The sequence below is a fragment of the Dermacentor silvarum genome, chromosome 5 (genome assembly GCF_013339745.2).
Source record: "Dermacentor silvarum isolate Dsil-2018 chromosome 5, BIME_Dsil_1.4, whole genome shotgun sequence".
Lineage (NCBI taxonomy): Eukaryota > Metazoa > Arthropoda > Arachnida > Ixodida > Ixodidae > Dermacentor > Dermacentor silvarum.
Genome location: NC_051158.1, coordinates 63,589,506 through 63,607,907, shown reverse-complemented (window position 1 = coordinate 63,607,907; position 18,402 = coordinate 63,589,506).

Sequence of the window (18,402 nt, the reverse complement as noted above, 5' to 3'; positions counted from 1 at the left end):
CAAACTAGGGACAGTTTGGGGGTAAATGAAAGAAGCTTCAATGCATATAAAAATTGATTTACAAGTGTTAATATTCACATGCAGAGCATACAAAAGCTTAATAACGTGCGTTTCTATCTTGTAATACATCGCGATCTTTGATTTGTCACGCCTTCAAAGGAAACGATTTCTATTCATAAGTTTAACTTGTTTGTTACCGCTAGGAATTTATTTATTTCCACAGTTTTCACTCAGAGTAAAAAAATGCATTCACAGAGTGGTATGGCTCAAGATTTTTGCTTCACGCGAGATCTAGCCCGTTTTACACAAAAAAAAATGAGCAGCTCTTTCCCAGTCGAGGAAATGGGGGTAAGCGAAGCTTGGCTGTGTGTGCATCTGACATTAGTGTTGATTTTCTTTCTTTGTTTCTCTCTCTCTCTTTCTTCTATTGACATTTCTTTCCCTCTATTTCTTTCTTTATATCTTTCTTTCCCTTTCTCTCTTTGTTTCTTCCTTTCTGTCTGTCTCTATCTGTCTCTTTTTTTCTCTCTCTCTCTCTCTCTTTCTCTCTCTCTCTTTCTATCTCTATTTCTTCCTCACTCTCCTTCTCTCTATCTATATTTTTTTCTCTCTCTTTCATTCTTTTTCTCTTCCTCTCACTTTTCCTTCCTCTGTCTTTCTTTCTTTCTCTTTCTGTTTCTTTTTTGTGCATGGTGTGTGCCATTCAGCTTCGACCCTTTCTGCACTATCACCAGGATCGACCCACTTTTCAGCGTGACACCACCACCACCACCGCCGACACCTTGGAGCCTATAAAGCTTCGCTTAAAAGCTTGCCGTGTGTGTATCTGACCTTTGTGGTGATTGTCTTTCTCTTTCTATATCTCTCTGTCTCGCTCTATTTATCTTTCTTTCTATTTCTTTCTCTCTCTTTCTCTCTTTCCCGTTCTCTCATTCTATCTTTCTCGTTCTCTTATTCTCTCTTTCTCCTTCTCTCTTTCTTTCTATCTCTATCTTTCTTTCCCTCCATTTCTTTCTCTCTCTATTTTGTTCTTCCTCTCTGTCTCTCTCTCTCTTCCTCTTGCTCTCTTTCTTTCTTTTTGCCCCTGGTATGTGCCATTGGTATTGGACCCTTTCTGCACTATCGCCGTGATCGGCCCACTTTTAAGGGTGACACCACCGCCACAACCACCACCACCACCGACACTTGTGAGCCTATAAAGTTTTGCTTTAAAACTTCATACCATGTTCTTATCTATGAAGGCCATATACAGAGGTTGATTGTACTATGCAGATTTCTCGATTACCTGATTGATGACATGGATATGATCCATCGTAGAATATCCCTTCCCGAAGCCAGCCTGTTCTCTTGGTTGGCTGAAGTCAAGTGCTGCCCTCATTCTATTGGAAATTATCTTGGTGAATATTTTATGCAATACTGAAAGCAACTAATGGGTGTATAATTCTTCAATTCTAGACCCATTAGCTTGCTTTCAGTAGTGCTGAACCACTAATTGCCAGGCAAATACTTCGGGATCCGATGAGCTAAGCTTCTCCGCTCTTCCGCGCCGCTGAGCAGAAGTGCAAATGCAAGGGCGCTATAAAGTAAAGCTATTCCAAACTTGTCTATTCCAATTCTATAATCAGCCCACAGCAACTTGGGAAACCATTTTCGGGCCACTACAAACTTCGCCTGTCTGTCAAGCGACGTCACGAAAACCACGATAGCTCCCCATCTGATATAACGTGTACACACTGATTACGCATAAATAAACCGCACAAAAGAAAAATAATTATTCTTGATACGACGCCTTTTCACCATTAGCCTTCTGCTATTCGTCCAATGTTTTCAGGCTGCGACCAGTTCGCCTGTCTGTCATGCGACCTCACAAACCGCGAAAACTCACCGCGTCAAAGTTACTTAATGTACGCGGAAAAAAAGCATTCATAGGACCAACAAAACTTAAAAATTTTCTGAATAGCCAGAGGCTGCCCTGTTCCGAAAGGAACTGAAGATGGATTCCCGCCGATCGCTCAGGCCCTTGCTACTCGAACCTGCTGGTGAGCATGTATTTATTTGCGCATGATAACACTTTTTGCGCGGCAGTAAAACGTTACCGAGCCCTTTCGGCACGTATACGACATCGTTTGCCAACTGTTCCTTGCTGAGGATCCGTTTTAGCGGCCTTCTAATTCTTTCGTTGCACGCCGCCGCGATTTTCGGCCAGCCACCGCAACCTAAGTAAGGCGAAGCGCACCCATTGGAGAAGCCGGCACCACCCTCTTCATGCGTTTACCTATTTTCAGTGTGCTGGCTCGGCCCCATTGAAACCCTCTCCAATAGAGCGTGCTCCTCGCCTCTTGTCAGCCAATTAGATAACAAAACACCTCTCGGTGCAGGCAATGTTATTCGTTTTGAAAGCGAACAAAGGTGACCTCCTATAAACAAGAAGAGTGTTTGATTGGGTTGTTCAGACAACGCTGCGAGTCACCGGCTGGAGATTGGTCGTCAGGAGATTGGAATAAAACAGTTTGGAATAGCTTTACGTTATAGCGCCCCAAGACCCACTTGAAGGAGCTCGGACAAGCCGGTATGATCTTGCCAAATCACGTGAAATTTTTCGTTGCAATTTTGAACATTTATGCGTGATAATACATTCATATCGAAAGTATAACTGTGAAATTACCATCGCTATACTTTGCCGAAACAAATATTTGCGTATAACGGTGTACAAATGGACCGTAGCTGTAAGTGAAAGAAGACAAACAATAAAGACTTTGTTCAGGCGAGCATGTTTGCGTATGGCAATCTTAATGTGGTCACTTTTATTGAAGGCATACATTTTTATAATTTGCATGCTTCTAATTTACAGAATATGCCTTACCTTTTGATATGGTACCCTCTACAGTATAGGCCACGGTACTTTTATAAGTCACAGAGGAACCTTTAGCGTGAATATTAATCTGCCACCTCTAAGAGTGTAACCTTTATTGAATGTATACATTTGAATATGTTGTTGGAGTAATGGGTGGGCATATACAAGATTTACATGCAACATTTTTCAACGGAAAAAGAATATATAGCGCGTTCATACACTACAAAAAAAGAAAAAAAAAGAAAAGAGGAAAACTGAAATACATAATGTCAGCCTAAGATATCTTACAATATAATACTTCATGCCTATTTACAATGTAAGAGGAGTTGTTTCAAAATCCAAAAGCATGGATGATAGCTGATTTCGAGATGTATCTTCTAAACATACTGACACGTACACATGTTTATCTTTCACTGGTGGCCGCTTTCAACACCGGCTGACAAATGTTAAACGTTATCGCTCCGCGCAGGACGCGCCTGCATTGGAAGCTTCTCGGACGTTATCAATGCTTCTATCCGTCGTCTGTGGTCACCGACGCCCATGTAATCTGATTGTATGAGCGACGCGAATTGTCTAGAACTTTCTGGAAGACACGCGGGCATCAGGGATTAATCTGGAACCTTCGATGACTCAGGTATAAAAGCCGACGCGTTTCGCCGCTGATCAGATTTCGACGATCGCCGACTGTGTCCGCCGCTATCGTTGTGCTTCAAGTGTAACTTGCTTTTGTGGGCACAGGTTCGCCCAATAAAGAATCAGTTTCGTTTTACGACTGTTTGCTTCATCGTCACTACAATGTGACATCTGGTGGAGGTGCTTTTATGTCCTTGTACCGGACCCCCCCGTCCAGCCGTGAGCCAAGCCCACACCGTCTAGAAGACGTCGACGCCTACCCCGACCAGCGAGCTAGTCGCAGGCTACTGAACCTGCCACCGGAGTACGAACCCCTACCTGAGAAGACCAAGAGGACAAAAGTCATGACCTCGGCAGCAGCTACCATGACAGCCCCTGTGCCAACATCTGAGGTCGTGATGCAACAATCGAGGGAGCCGCCGACTTTCCGCGGTTCGCCATGTGAAGACGCCGAAAGCTGGCTGGAGGCATACGACCGGGTCGCTACGTTCAACAAGTGGGACTGCGACGAAAAGCTGCGCCATGTTTACTTCTCTCTTGAAGACGGCGCCAGAACCTGGTTCGAGAATAGGGAACGTTCACTAACAACCTGGGACCTCTTCCGAGCCGCCTTCCTGGACACCTTCACGAGCGTCGTCCGTAAACAAAGAGCTGCAGCCTTGCTGGAAAACCGTGTACAGCTCCCGAATGAGAGCATCGGTATGTACACTGAAGAAATGACTCGATTGTTCCGGCACGCCGATCCAGCTATGCCCGAAGACAAGAAAGTTCGCTTGCTCATGCGGGGGAGTTAAGCAGGAGCTATTCGCCGGACTGGTACGGAATCCACCAACAACAGTCCAAGACTTTCTCTTGGAGGCTACGACGATCGAGAAAGCACAGGACATGCGCAACCGGCAATACAATCGCCGTTCGACGCCACACTACGCCGAAGTCCAAGGACTTTCCGACGACCTACGAGACACCATCAGGGCGATAGTACGCGAAGAGCTGCGGAAGTTGCTACCGTCGTCGCAGCCTCAAGTTGCTTCCATCGCCGATATCGTGCGGGAGGAAATCCAGCAATCGCTAGGACTTCCCGAATCGCCGCAACCCCAGCCGGAAGCGATGACATACGCCGCCGTCGCCCGTCGTCAAGGCCCCCTCCGCTTTTGCGCCAGGGCCCCGTAACGCCGCAATTCCGTCGCCCAGCGCCGCCGCCGCAGCCAGCACGCCCGCCCATCGCCCAGCGCAGCTACCCGAGAAAAACGGACATTTGGCGCGCCCCCGACCACCGCCCGCTCTGCTATCACTGCGGGGAAGCCGGCCATGTCTACCGCCGATGCCCATACCGCGAGATGGGCCTACGAGGGTTCGCCGTCAACGCGCCACGTCCACAGCTTGGTGAGCGACCACGTGACATCGCCGACTACCTCGCCGGAGCTCAGTGGCAACCACGACGACCCTCACGCTCGCCGTCACCAGGCCGCTACATCTCGCCCCATCGCCGTCAGTACTCCGGTCCCACTCGGGGCCGATCTCCCAGTCCTTACCCGGGAAACTAAAGGCAGCAACCGATGGAGGTGCGGTTGCTGTACGACGCAATACCGAAGTTCCTCCGCCGCCGACGAAGAAGATTCGCGAATCACCACGACGAGGTATCAGCACACCACCTGGCACGAGCCCTAACGACAACACTTCGCCGCCGAAAGAAGACCTACCGACGCGACGTAACAGCAGCGGAGCAAGCCGACGCAGCCGGGATCCGACGCCACGACTTAACCGCAACGCCAGACGACGGTCTACCGACTTAGACGTGCTAATCGATGGTCATAACGTCACTGCTCTCGTCGACACTGGAGCCGACTATTCCGTCTTCAGTGGCCCGTTCGCCGCCAAGTTGAAGAAGGTGAACACTGCCTGGCAAGGACCCGATATCCGTACAGCGGGAGGCCACCTAATAACGCCGGCTGGAATCTGCACAGCACGAGTCACTGTGAACAACCGCACTTACCCTGCGAGCTTCGTAATCCTGCAGCACTGCTCCAGGGATGTCATCCTAGGCATGGACTTTCTAAACCAACACGGTGCAGTCATCGACTTAAGGTCCAAGTCGGTAACGCTTTCAACGCACAACGCGATACCACCGGATACAGACATCAGTTACCATGTCTTGAATGTGCTAGAAGAACAAGTCACCGTTCCGCCTCGCTCCAGCGTAATGATTTCCGTCGGTACCGAAGTGCCTACAGACATGGAGGGCGTCATCGAGGGCGATCATCACTTACTGCTCGACCGTGAAATTTGCGTCGCTAGAGGCATAGCTGAGCTACGTGCAGGGAAAGCAAGGGTGATGCTCACTAACTTCAGCCCCGAATACAAGCACATTAACAAAGGCACCACGGTCGCCTACATCGACGAAATAGTACAAGCCAGCAGTGCTTTCGCCTTCACGGATTCCAGTGCACCTGCAACGACGACTATAGTACCTGAACCAACTTTCTACGTCAATCAGAACCTTCCCAGGCATAAGAAAGAACAACTAAAAGCTCTGCTCCTGCAATACAAGGACTGCTTCTCGTCGGCGTCAAAAGTTCGACAAACCCCTGTCGTCAAGCACCGCATCATAACCGACGAAAATGTCCGCCCACTCCGTCAGAGCCCGTACCAAGTTTCGGCGCGCGAACGCGAGGTCATAAGGCAACAAGTCGACGAAATGCTACGCGACGACATCATCCAGCCGTCCAAGAGTCCGTGGGCGTCCCCCGTGGTGTTAGTGAAGAAGAAGGATGAAACCCTACGTTTCTGCGTCGATTATCGTCGCCTCAACAAGATCACGAAGAAGGACGTATACCCCCTCCCACGGATTGACGACGCCTTGGATCGACTCTACAACGCAAAGTATTTTTCGTCGATGGACCTCAAAACCGGCTACTGGCAAATCGAAGTCGATGAGAGGGACCGGGAGAAGACTGCCTTTATAACACCAGACGGACTGTTCGAGTTTAAGGTCATGCCGTTTGGTCTTTGCTCGGCACCTGCGAATTTCCAACGCGTCATGGATACAGTACTGGCAGGCTTGAAGTGGCAGACTTGCCTCGTGTATTTGGACGACGTCGTTGTGTTTGCCTAAAGCTTCGAAGAACACCTGCGGCGCCTTGAAACAGTTCTTCAAGCTATCAAGACCTCCGGACTCACGTTGAAGCCAGAAAAGTGCCGCTTCGCATACGAGGAGCTCTTGTTTTTGGGCCATGTCATCAACAAGTCTGGAGTGTGCCCTGACCCACAGAAAACGGCAGCCATCACTGACTTTCCTCCGCCCTCCGACAAGGCAGTGCGTAGATTTCTTGGCCTGTGCGCCTATTACAGGCGCTTCGTCAAGGATTTTTCACGGATCGCCGAGCCACTGACGTACCTCACGAAGGCCGACGTCGAGTTCAAGTGGGAGACGCCGCAAATCGAAGCATTTGAAGAACTGAAGCGACGCCTACAATCGCCGCCCATCCTTGCGCATTTCGACGAAAACGCCGACACCGAAGTCCACACCGACGCAAGCAGCGTAGGACTCGGCGCCGTGCTTGTGCAGAGGACTGACGGACTAGAAAGGGTTGTAAGTTACGCTAGCCGGTCGCTATCGAAGGCGGAATCAAATTATTCCACAACAGAAAAGGAGTGCCTCGCCATCATCTGGGCTACATCAAAGTTTCGCCCCTACCTCTATGGCAGGCCCTTCAAAGTTGTGAGCGACCACCACGCCTTGTGTTGGCTAGCTAACTTGAAGGATCCTTCAGGTCGCCTCACACGATGGAGTCTGTGACTTCAAGCATTCGACATCACCGTCGTTTACAAGTCCGGGCGAAAGCACTCTGACGCCGACTGCTTGTCTCGCGCCCCCGTCGAACCGCCGCCACAGGATGACCAGGATGACGACACTTTCTTGGGACCCATCAGTGCCGACGAATTCGCCGAACAACAGCGAGCCGACCCGGAACTAAGGAACCTTCTAGACTACCTGGAAGGCAAGACCGTCACTGTGCCGAAGGTGTTCAGGCGAGGATTGGCGTCGTTTTTCTTGCAAAACGACATTCTCCTAAAGAAGAACTTCTCGCCTCTCCGAGCCAACTACCTCCTCGTGGTACCCTCAGCATTGCGTCCAGAGGTTCTGCAAGCTCTTCATGACGACCCAACGGCTGGACACCTCGGTTTTTCCCGCACGCTCGCGAGGATACAAGAAAAATACTACTGGCCTCGCCTCTCTGCCGACGTCGCCCATTACGTAAGGACATGCCGAGACTGTCAGCGACGCAAAACACCGCCGACAAGGCCAGCCGGACTTCTACAGCCGATCGAGCCACCTCACCGACCGTTCCAGCAGATTGGGATGGACTTACTGGGGCCTTTTCCGACGTCGACGTCCGGGAATAAATGGATCGTCGTAGCTACGGACTACCTCACCCGCTACGCCGAAACAAAAGCCTTGCCCAAAGGCAGTGCTGCCGAGGTAGCCCGATTCTTCGTTGAGAACATCCTCCTGCGTCACGGTGCCCCGGAAGTTCTCATCACCCGACAGAGGTACGGCCTTCACGGCTGAACTAACTCAAGCCATCCTGCGATACAGCCAGACAAGCCATCGCCGCACCACTGCCTACCACCCGCAGACGAATGGCCTCACCAAGCGCCTAAATAAGACCATCGCCGACATGCTGGCAATGTACGTCGACGTCGAACACAAGACGTGGGATGCCATCCTTCCGTACGTGACCTTCGCATACAACACGGCCGTGCAAGAAACGACGCACATGGCGCCGTTAAACCTGGTCTACGGAAGGAACCCGGCAACGACGCTTGACGCCATGCTACCGGACGTCACCGACGACGAAAATCTCGACGTTGCCACCTATTTGCAGCGTGCCGCAGAAGGTCGACAGCTCGCCCGACTGCGCATCAAGAACCAGCAGAGGACCGACAGCCGACACTACAACCTTCGACGACGCTACGTCGAGTACCAGCCCGGTGACCGTGTTTGGGTCTGGACTCCGATACGCCGACGAGGACTTAGCGAGAAGCTGTTACGTCGCTATTTCGGACCATATAAGATCACCCGACGTATTGGCGCACTGGACTATGAGGTCGTGCCAGACGGCATTTCGCAATCACAGCGGCGCCGGGCACGACCTGAAGTCATCCACGTGGTGCGTCTTAAGCCTTTCTACGCCCGCTGACAAACTTAGGTACTTTGTTACTTTGTTATTGTTTTTTTGTTATTTTGTTTATTACGCATGGTTTTGTTTTCGCTTTCGTGTTTGTTTGTAGCATCGGGACGATGCTTTTTAAGGGGAGGGTATTGACACGTACACATGTTTATCTTTCACCGGTGGCCGCTTTCAACACCGGCTGACAAATGTTAAACGTTATCGCTCCGCGCAGGACGCGCCTGCATTGGAAGCTTCTCGGACGTTATCAATGCTTCTATCCGTCGTCTGTGGTCACCGACGCCCATGTAATCTGATTGTATGAGCGACGCGAATTGTCTAGAACTTTCTGGAAGACACGCGGGCATCAGGGATTAATCTGGAACCTTCGATGACTCAGGTATAAAAGCCGACGCGTTTCGCCGCTGATCAGATTTCGACGATCGCCGACTGTGTTCGCCGCTATCGTTGTGCTTCAAGTGTAACTTGCTTTTGTGGGCACAGGTTCGCCCAATAACGAATCAGTTTCGTCATTCACAGTTTTACGACTGTTTGCTTCATCGTCACTACTACGTGACAATACTATATTTTCAGCTAGTATGTTCAGATAATGAGACACATTGTATAATAAGGACTGTATGCGACATAAGGTGCGGCAAAACGGTAGACGCCAAGACAAGTGATGTCTGACATTGTACGCGGGTGTATAATAATGGAGGTTCAACGCTGTTAGTAAAGGTTCGTTATTTGTTATAATTGCGTTTTTGTACATACACAATAATTTGAATGGATACAAAACATGAATCCTGATGATGATGATGATGTGAGGTGTTTTATGGCGCAAGGGCCAGTTATGGCCAAAGAGCGCCATGCTAGTGTTTGTGAGTGTGCAGTGGAGCGGTGAATTCTGAGAAGTAGATGAAACGTGGCTGTAAAGGGGCCTAAAAATTATCGCTGTAAAGTGCGTAAAATATAAATGTACTAAGATCATGGCAATGACTAATGAGGTGTACTATGAAATGAAGGATGCATTGAGAAAGAACAATACTATATTTAAAATATTTAAGATGCAGTAATTGGCAGGAAGCACTACTGCCTAAACAGAGCCCTTGAACCACAAGGGCCTGGAGGCATGTGCTATAAAAACTATCACAGCGGCATTCTCTAGAGAGAGGATGCGCTACGAACTGATTGGGCTAATAACATGTAGCACAACATCGTTCAAAAAGCCGAGGATTGCTTTGGCGTTAAAAAGTGGTTCTTCACCAATAAACATCATGGGATGAAGAGGGATATGATAGCGGTGTGCTACAGGACAATATTTTCTTCTCTCCGTTTCGGCTTCCCGACACTCCAGCAGGACGTGGAGGACGGTCAACCTCTCACCACATCTACCACAGGTTGGTGCTTCATCACCAGTGAGCAAAAAATTGTGGGTGCCGTACGTGTGTCCTATTCTGAGACGACAGAATAGGACATAAATTCGTCGTGTTTTCGTAGCTGAGGGCCAGAAACCTAACTGTGGTTTAATCATGTGAAGTTTATTATTTGTTTCAGCGTCCCACAAGTGTTTCCAGTGGCTTCGTAGCTCCTTTCGCAAGAAAGCCTTCAAGTCTGTTGCAGGAACAGCTACTGTATGATTACTAGTGTGCAATGCAGCTGATGTGGCCATTTGGTCAGCTCGCACATTACCCTCAATGCCTCTATGGCCCGGCACCCAGCATATAATGACATGCTGGTAGGATGTATACGCTCTGCATAGAGTGGAATAGAGCTCAATGAGTACAGGATTTTTGTGTTTGCAGAGTGACATCAGGGCTTTCACAACGCTTAGAGAGTCTGTAAATATAACTGTTTTTTGAAGTTTTGTTTTCGTTATATGCTTCACAGTTGACAATAGTGCATAGGCCTCAGCCGTAAAGATACTTGTTTCCGGGTGGAGTACACCGGATTCCGAGAAAGATGGGCCCACGGCTGCATAATAAACCCCGGCATGTGACCTAGAAGCGTCTGTGTAAAACTCTGTACACGAGTACTTGGATTGAAGCTCTAGGAAATGCATTTTAATGTGTGCCTCTGGAGCGATTTTCGTGACCTCTACGAACGATGTGTCGCACTCTATGATCTGCCACTGCCACGGCGGTAACAATTTAGCAGGAGCCACAGGACGATGTTCAAGCACTGGAACACCCATTTGCTCACTAAGATTCCTTACACGTAAAGAGAACGGTTTCCTCGCTGCAGGTCGGTTATGGAAGAGTGCAGCAGCGGTCATATCGTTTATGGTGGAATAAGAAGGATGTTCGTTGTTTGCTTGTACTGTCAGAAAATATACGAAACCGCTATATGAACGCTGCAGATGGAGTTCACACCGGTTCGACTCTACATAGAGACTCTGGATCAGGTTTGTTCGGAAAGCACCGGTCGCGAGGCGGATACCCAAATGGTGAATGGGGTCTAGTATTTTTAATGCACTTGGCGTTGCGGAGTTATAAACTATAGCTCCGTAATCAAGGCGCGAGCGGACAAGACTGTTGTACAAGTTTAGGAGGCATTTTCGATCACTACCCCATGTTGTGTGCGAGAGAATTTTTAAAAGGTTCATAGTCTTCAGACACTTTGTCTTCAGATATTTAAGATGGGGGATGAAGGTAAGCTTAGAGTCCAGAATTATGCCCAGGAATTTGTGTTCACTGCTCATGGATAGTTCCTCTCGATTGATCGTGAGATTTGGTACCGGTGTCACGCCTCTTTTGTTTGAGAAGAGTATGCATGTACTTTTCTGTGCGTTTATTTTGAACCCATTTACATCCGCCCATTTAAACAATTTGTTTAATCCAAGCTGCACCTGTCGTTCACAGATAGCGATGTTACATGATTTGAAACCTATCTGTGCATCATCGACGTACACAGAATAAAACATGCTGCGTGGAATCACTGTATGCAGGGAGTTCATTTTTACAATGAAAAGTGTGCAACTTAGTACACCCCCTTGCGGCACGCCAGCCTCCTGGGTGAATGTTCTAGATAAAACATTGCCCACTCTTACGCGAAACGTGCGGTTAGACAAGTAGCTTTCGACTGTGTTTAACATACCTCCGCGGACCCCCATCGCAGAAAGATCTCGCAGAATTCCGAAGTGCCATGTCGTGTCGTACGCTTTCTCTAAATCTATAAATACAGAAAGTAAAAACTGTTTATGAATAAATGCATCTCTGATGTTTGCCTCTATGCGAACAAGGTGGTCTATTGTCGACCTATACCTTCTCGGATGCCACACTGGAAGGGGTCTAGTATTTTGTTATTTTCTAGGAAACTGATTAAACGCCGGTTTATCATTTTTTCATACAGCTTGCACACGCAGCTCTTTAGAGCTATTGGCCTGTAGCTGCTGGCTAAGGACGGGTCTTTGCCTTGTTTAAGTATAGGGATGACTATGGCTTCTTTCCATGAGGACGGGATACACCCAGCCGCCCACATGGCATTAAAAGGAGATAAGAGTGTTTTCAGTGTTTGAGGGTGTAGGTATCTAACCATTTCATACATAATACGATCGCCACCTGGTGCCGAATTGTTACAACAAGTGAGAGATGCTTTAAGTTCGGCTAAGCTAAATAGTCGATTGCAAGCCTCACTCGAAGAACCTTTACGGTTAAGGGGCAGCCGCTCTTCGCGTTCTTTGAACTTCAGGAAAGTGTCTGTATAATGCGATTCACTTGATACATATTCAAAGTGTTCACCTAGACAATCCACCTGGTCTTCCAGGCTATCACCTTGGCTACTTACTAAGGGTAGACGATGTGACTCCCGGCCTATTAGTTTATTTACCCTATTCCAGACTTTTGTTTCGTCTGTGTATGAATTTATACTGGAAATGTACCTTTCCCAACTCTCTCTCTTTGCACGTCGACGCGTTCTTCTGCCCTGTGACTTTGCTTGTTTAAAATTTATCAGGTTTTAAGCTGTTGGGGAGTTGCGAAACAATCCTCAGGCTTTGTTTTGTTTTTTACGTGCTTTTTGGCATTCATCATTCCACCAAGGCAGGCGACGTTTATTAGCCAGTCCATTAGTTTGTTGTATGCACCTTTCAGCAGCCTCAATGATAAAACCTGTTATATACACCACAGCATCGTCTATGTTAAAAGAGGCAATGTCATCCCGGCCTAAATATGTTATTTGTCCGAAAAGTTCCCAGTTAGCCGAGTCAACCTTCCAACGGGGAACGTGTGGCGAGCATCTATCTTGTTCTGTTAAGCCTAGCATATTGGGGAAGTGGTCGCTCCCAAAGGGGTTCTTGAGAACGGACCACTCCAGGTAGGGCATTAGTGTACTCGATGCTATACTTAGGTCAATGGATGAATATGTGTTATGTGTAACGCTGTAATACGTAGGCTCTTTCTTGTTAAGTAATGATGCGCCTCAAGAAAACAGAAAATTTTCAATTATGCGACCTCTCGCATCGCAACGTGAGTCTCCCCACAAAGTGTTATGTGCATTGAAATCTCCGACAATTATGTATGGCTCCGGAAATTCATTTATGTAGTTTTGGAATTCGGTTTTATGTAGTTGATAATTGGGAGGGACGTATATAGAGCTGACAGTGACGAGCTTGTCAAACAACACCCCTCGGACAGCTACTGCCTCTAGGGGCGTACGAAGTTATAGTTCCCGGCAGGCAATACCTCTGTCGACTACAATAGCCACACCACCGGAAGACACGACTGTGTCATCGCGGTCTTTACGAAAAATGGCGTATTGTCGGAGAAAATTTGTTTGCGTGTGTTTGAGGTGTGTTTCTTGGACACACAGAACCTTTGGATTATATTTATGTAGGAGTTCTTTGATGTCATCGAGATTGTGGAGGAGTCCTCGGACATTCCACTATAATATTTGTGTATCCATGTTGAATGTGGTTTTTGTGCTGTGTGTTAAGAAAGAGCAGTTACTTCACAGAGCCCTTTCCGGGTGCCGTGATTCGGTGTTTTTCGTGTTTGGAGCGATCGCGAGACTCTCGCGGCTCCTTAGGCGCTAGTGGCGCCGTCTGGCTGGTTGTTGTGTCCATAGCCTCTTGCGAGGCGCTGGACACGCGCTCTTGCGAGCGGTTGGTTTGACGAGAAGGCCTCGCCTCGAGGGACGAGGCCCTGGAGGCCACCAGCCCGGAGGTCGATGGCCCCGTGTTCTGTGATGGCGGAGCAGTGTTAGCTGCAGCCACCAAGAAGGCGGATGGCGTCACTGGCAGCTCACCGCGTGTGAGCCAGACAGCCGCCGGAAACCGTTGTGTCGCTGCCCCCTGACGCGCCACATCGGCAAAGGTGTTCTTGGGAAGGTATGATACCCGCCTACGTGCCTCCTTGAATGATATGTTCTCCTTTACTTTGATTGTTACTATTTCTTTTTCTCTTTTCCAGGTAGGGCACGACCGCGAGTATGCAGCGTGCTCCCCATCACAGTTCACACAGTGGAGAGAGTTTTCACATGATTCAGAGAGATGTTCGTTCGCACTGCATTTTGCACAAGTCTGACGGCCTCGGCAGTTCTGTGAACTGTGGCCAAATCTTTGGCATTTAAAGCAAAGGAGAGGGTTGGGGATGAACGGCCTTACTCTGACTTTAATGTAACCTGCTTCGATGGTTTCTGGCAGCACACTGGAACCGAATGTGAGTATTAGACGCTTTGTGTCAATTTCTTTACCATCACGCCTCATTCTCATTCGTTTTACATTGATTACGTTTTGTTCTTTCCATTCTTCCAGAAGTTCAGCTTCGGTCAGCTCCATGAGATCATCATCGGAAATCACACCGCGGATGGTGTTCATGGTGCGGTGTGGGGTAACTGAAATGGGTATGTCCCCGAGAGACACTAGGTTACATAGTTTTCCGTGTTGCTTTTTGTCGGGAAGTTCCAAAAGAAGGTCGCCACTTGCTAGTCTGGTTGCCTTATAGCCTGGGCCAATTGTCTGAGTTAGACTTTTGGAAACGAGGAAAGGCGAGATCATTCTCGTTGTCTTTCCTGGTTTCTCACAGTGTATTACTTGATATCGGGGAAAATTCTTAGTGTTACGGGCAAAAAATTTAAATACTTCTTCGGTGCGCCCTCGTTTCTGAGGGCGATCAGAGAGTTTAGGAAAGGAGCTATCCATAGAAAATTTGCAGTTTTCGGCAGTAACGCCAGCCGCCAACCGTGGAGCCCAAGAAGGGGACGCCACAAGTCCTGCGCACGCCAGCCGTACGTCACCACTATAACCGATAATGAAATAACCTAGGTCGGCTACTCACACAGGGTTAACCCTCGCTGCCAAGAAGATCGAAAGTAATATAGAAGAGAGTAGAAGACAGGAAAGATGAAAAGGCGAGAGAGAAAGACAAAGATTGGAGAGAGAGACAGGAAAAGGCAACTACCGATTTCCCCCGGATGGGTCAGTATGGGGGGGGGGTGCCGTCTACGTGAAGCAGAGGCCAAAGAGGTGTGTTGCCCCCGCCAGGGGGCAATAAAGGTCCAAACACCCGGCTTCGGCTCAACCTCGAGGATCCCCTTTTCCCCGGGCACGGCTAAGCCACGCACGGTTAAGCGAGGGAGGTTCCAACCCTCTTGTGCTCGGGTACGTGGTGTCGCAACTCACCAAACGCCTGCTTGCGCAGACGCCCCTGCGGGGGTGAATCCTGAGAATACCATACTGTTTAAAGTACGGGTGAGTATGAGAATTACATGGTAGATTTGCAATTAACCTGATTGCCCGTTTTTGGGCAACTACTAGCTTCAGTGCATTTTGTTTTGTTGTTGTACCCCTAACAGTTAAGCAATAACTAATAATCGGAAGTAAATACGCATTATAGATGAGAACCTTTACCTTCACTGGCAGAGTATCTATGCCGGCACAGAACACCGTTAATAAGTTTAATTTTCCTTCGCACATTATCTATATGTACGTCCCAGCTTAGAGTTTCGGTGAACACACCACCAAGGCATTTGACAGTTGGCACGATTTCGATCTTACTGCTGCCTAACGTGAGGTCGTAATATGTTTTATTGTTTGGACAGAATATTATAGCATTGCTTTTCTTGGCATTTAATTTTAAACAATTGTTTTCAGACCATACGCGTAAGTATTCAAGAAACTGATTTGCTTGCATCGATAAATCACGTTCATCTTTACCAGCTAGTAGCATCGTGAGATCATCGGCGTAAGCTATTAAAGTGACAGGCAAGGGTGCAAAAAGTATGTCAATAATATAGATATTCAACAATAAAGGGCCTAAAATACTACCCTGTGGGACTCCAGACAAAATACGTTGTAAGCTGGATGACCTGTGATTAATAAATACGATTTGCACGCGGTGTTTCAAATAGGATTCTTCTAACGACAGGCATACTCCTCTAATTCCATAATGGCTTAGCTTATGTAGTCACAGACTATGATTGATTACATCAAATGCTTTCGAGAAATCAATATAAATTCCAAGCACAATTTGTCTTTCTTCGAAAGCATTTATTATTAGCTCTTTTTGCTTAATTAATGCAATTCCTGTTGACCTGTTTTGCCTGAAGCCATACTGGCAGTCGGACAGCACGGAGTGCTTTACAAGGAATTCATTTATTCTAACGTATATAATTTTCTCTAAACCCTTGGATAGCACAGGAAGAACCTAAATCGGTCTATAATTGGCTAAGTATATTGTGGCGCCACCCTTGTGGATGGCAACAACTGTGGCAATTTGCATTTGCTTTAGACAAATTCCAGACGAAAGAGTTGGGTTGTAGATGCTTGCCAATACTGGCGCTAGTATATTAATCACAAACTTGAAAGCTTTTAATTGAAAACCGTCTTTGTCCTCTGCTTTACTAGTTTTCAGGTTTGTGAAAACGGCTATTATTTCCGGCTCTGTTACTGCTTGCAAGAACAAAGATTCTGAAACACTTGGTGTATGATAATCATATTCTATGGGACCAGTGATCGTACAGCAAAGGGCGCTTGTAATGTTGATAGTGAAATATTCAAGTTTGCGGTACGTAGTTCCTTGGTCACTTGATTGCGAAATTTTTTATACTTTTCCGTTTTAGCGAGATCCCGAGATTTCAAAAACTGTCCGTAAAATTTTTGCTTCTTCTTTTTTTTACAGTAATTCCCTTGAGATCCAAGGCTTTCTAGCTCTACGTTCACGTGGATGTACTGGAGTGAAGCACTTATCATAAGTTGCCTTGATTTTATTATTAAAGCATCATACGCATCATTAACATCATTAAAGGAAAGTACATCATCCCAGGTCATTTCGCTCATCGTTGCGAAGAAACGGTCAAGAGCAGTGGTGTCAATTCGCCTATAACATGGCAATGGCCCTTCTGTGATATGATAAGAGCTATGCGCAGGAATAAACGGAAACACGGGCAGGTGGTCGCTTACGTCAGACAGAATTGTTCCAGTACTTGAGCCACGCGTATCAGTGTTAGTGATGATGAGGTCAATTGACGTTGCAGTCGAGCAGGTGATGCGCGTTGGTACATGAACAAGGCTGGAAAAACCGTAACTATCGAGCAATGTCAAAAGTTCTTCTCTTGGCGCAGTTGCACTGATCATATCAACATTGATATCGCCGGCAAGGAATAAAGTATTTTTATTCATTGATGCATGGTCTAAAAGACTTCCTAAAACAGGCAGTAATTCATCCAAATTCCTAGTAGGTGGGCGATAAACCACACTAAACAAACACTTTCCGCCCTCAACTGTTCGAATCTCGTAGTTAGGAGTGGATTTGGTGAAGTTGTGGTCTACTGTTACGCTTAGCTTCTTCAGAACCTGTATTGTTACACCACCACCTCGGGGACCGCACCTATTAAGGACAAAGTGGTTGTAGCCTTTAAGATGTAGATAACTGGATTCATCATGGTACCATGTTTCTTCTTCTTTCTGGGGTTTTACGTGCCAAAACCAGTTCTGATTATGAGGCACGCCGTAGTGAAGGGCTCCGGAATAATTTTGACCACCTGGGGTTCTTTAACGTGCACTACAACGCAAGCACACGGGCGTTTTTGCATTTCGCCTCCATCGAAATGCGGCCACTGCGGCCGGGATTTGCTCCCGCGATCTCGTGCTCAGCAGCGCAACGCCTTAACTGAGTGAGCCACCCCGGCGGGTGGTACCATGTTTCCGTAAACATGATGACATCGAAAGAAAACATGACACCGCAAACAATACTTCTACACTCAAAAAAAAAGGAGTGCCCCTTGCTCCTTTAAAGGAGGAACGGCGATGTCCCCTATGGTCGTCTTTAAATGGAGGAACTTTCCTCCCTCATGACTGGGAGCTACTGGTACTCCCTTTCTAAAACCAACATGGGCGACTCCAGGCAAGTGAAGCCAGCAACACGACTATAGGCTTAACAACTAGGATTGAAGCTACTAGGGACGCCAATACAAGGCTTCGAGATTCGCACGCACTGAGCAATGGTCTCGAAGGCTACATGCAATAAAAGATTTAAAAAAATTGTATGTGCAAAAAGATTTTTCCCACACGCGAAACATGTGTGAACGTATTATAATATTTTTACACAGATTTTTTATATAACATTCTATTAATTTTCAGAGATTATAATATAACATTTAATTAATAGAGCCCACACAATGGTCATATACACTTAGAGCAGTATTCAACTGTACACATACGCATTCAATTCCTAGAGCACTTGAGAATCAACAGCACACTCACATAGTCAAACTGTTCGGTTTATATAATACACATGGTCACATTAA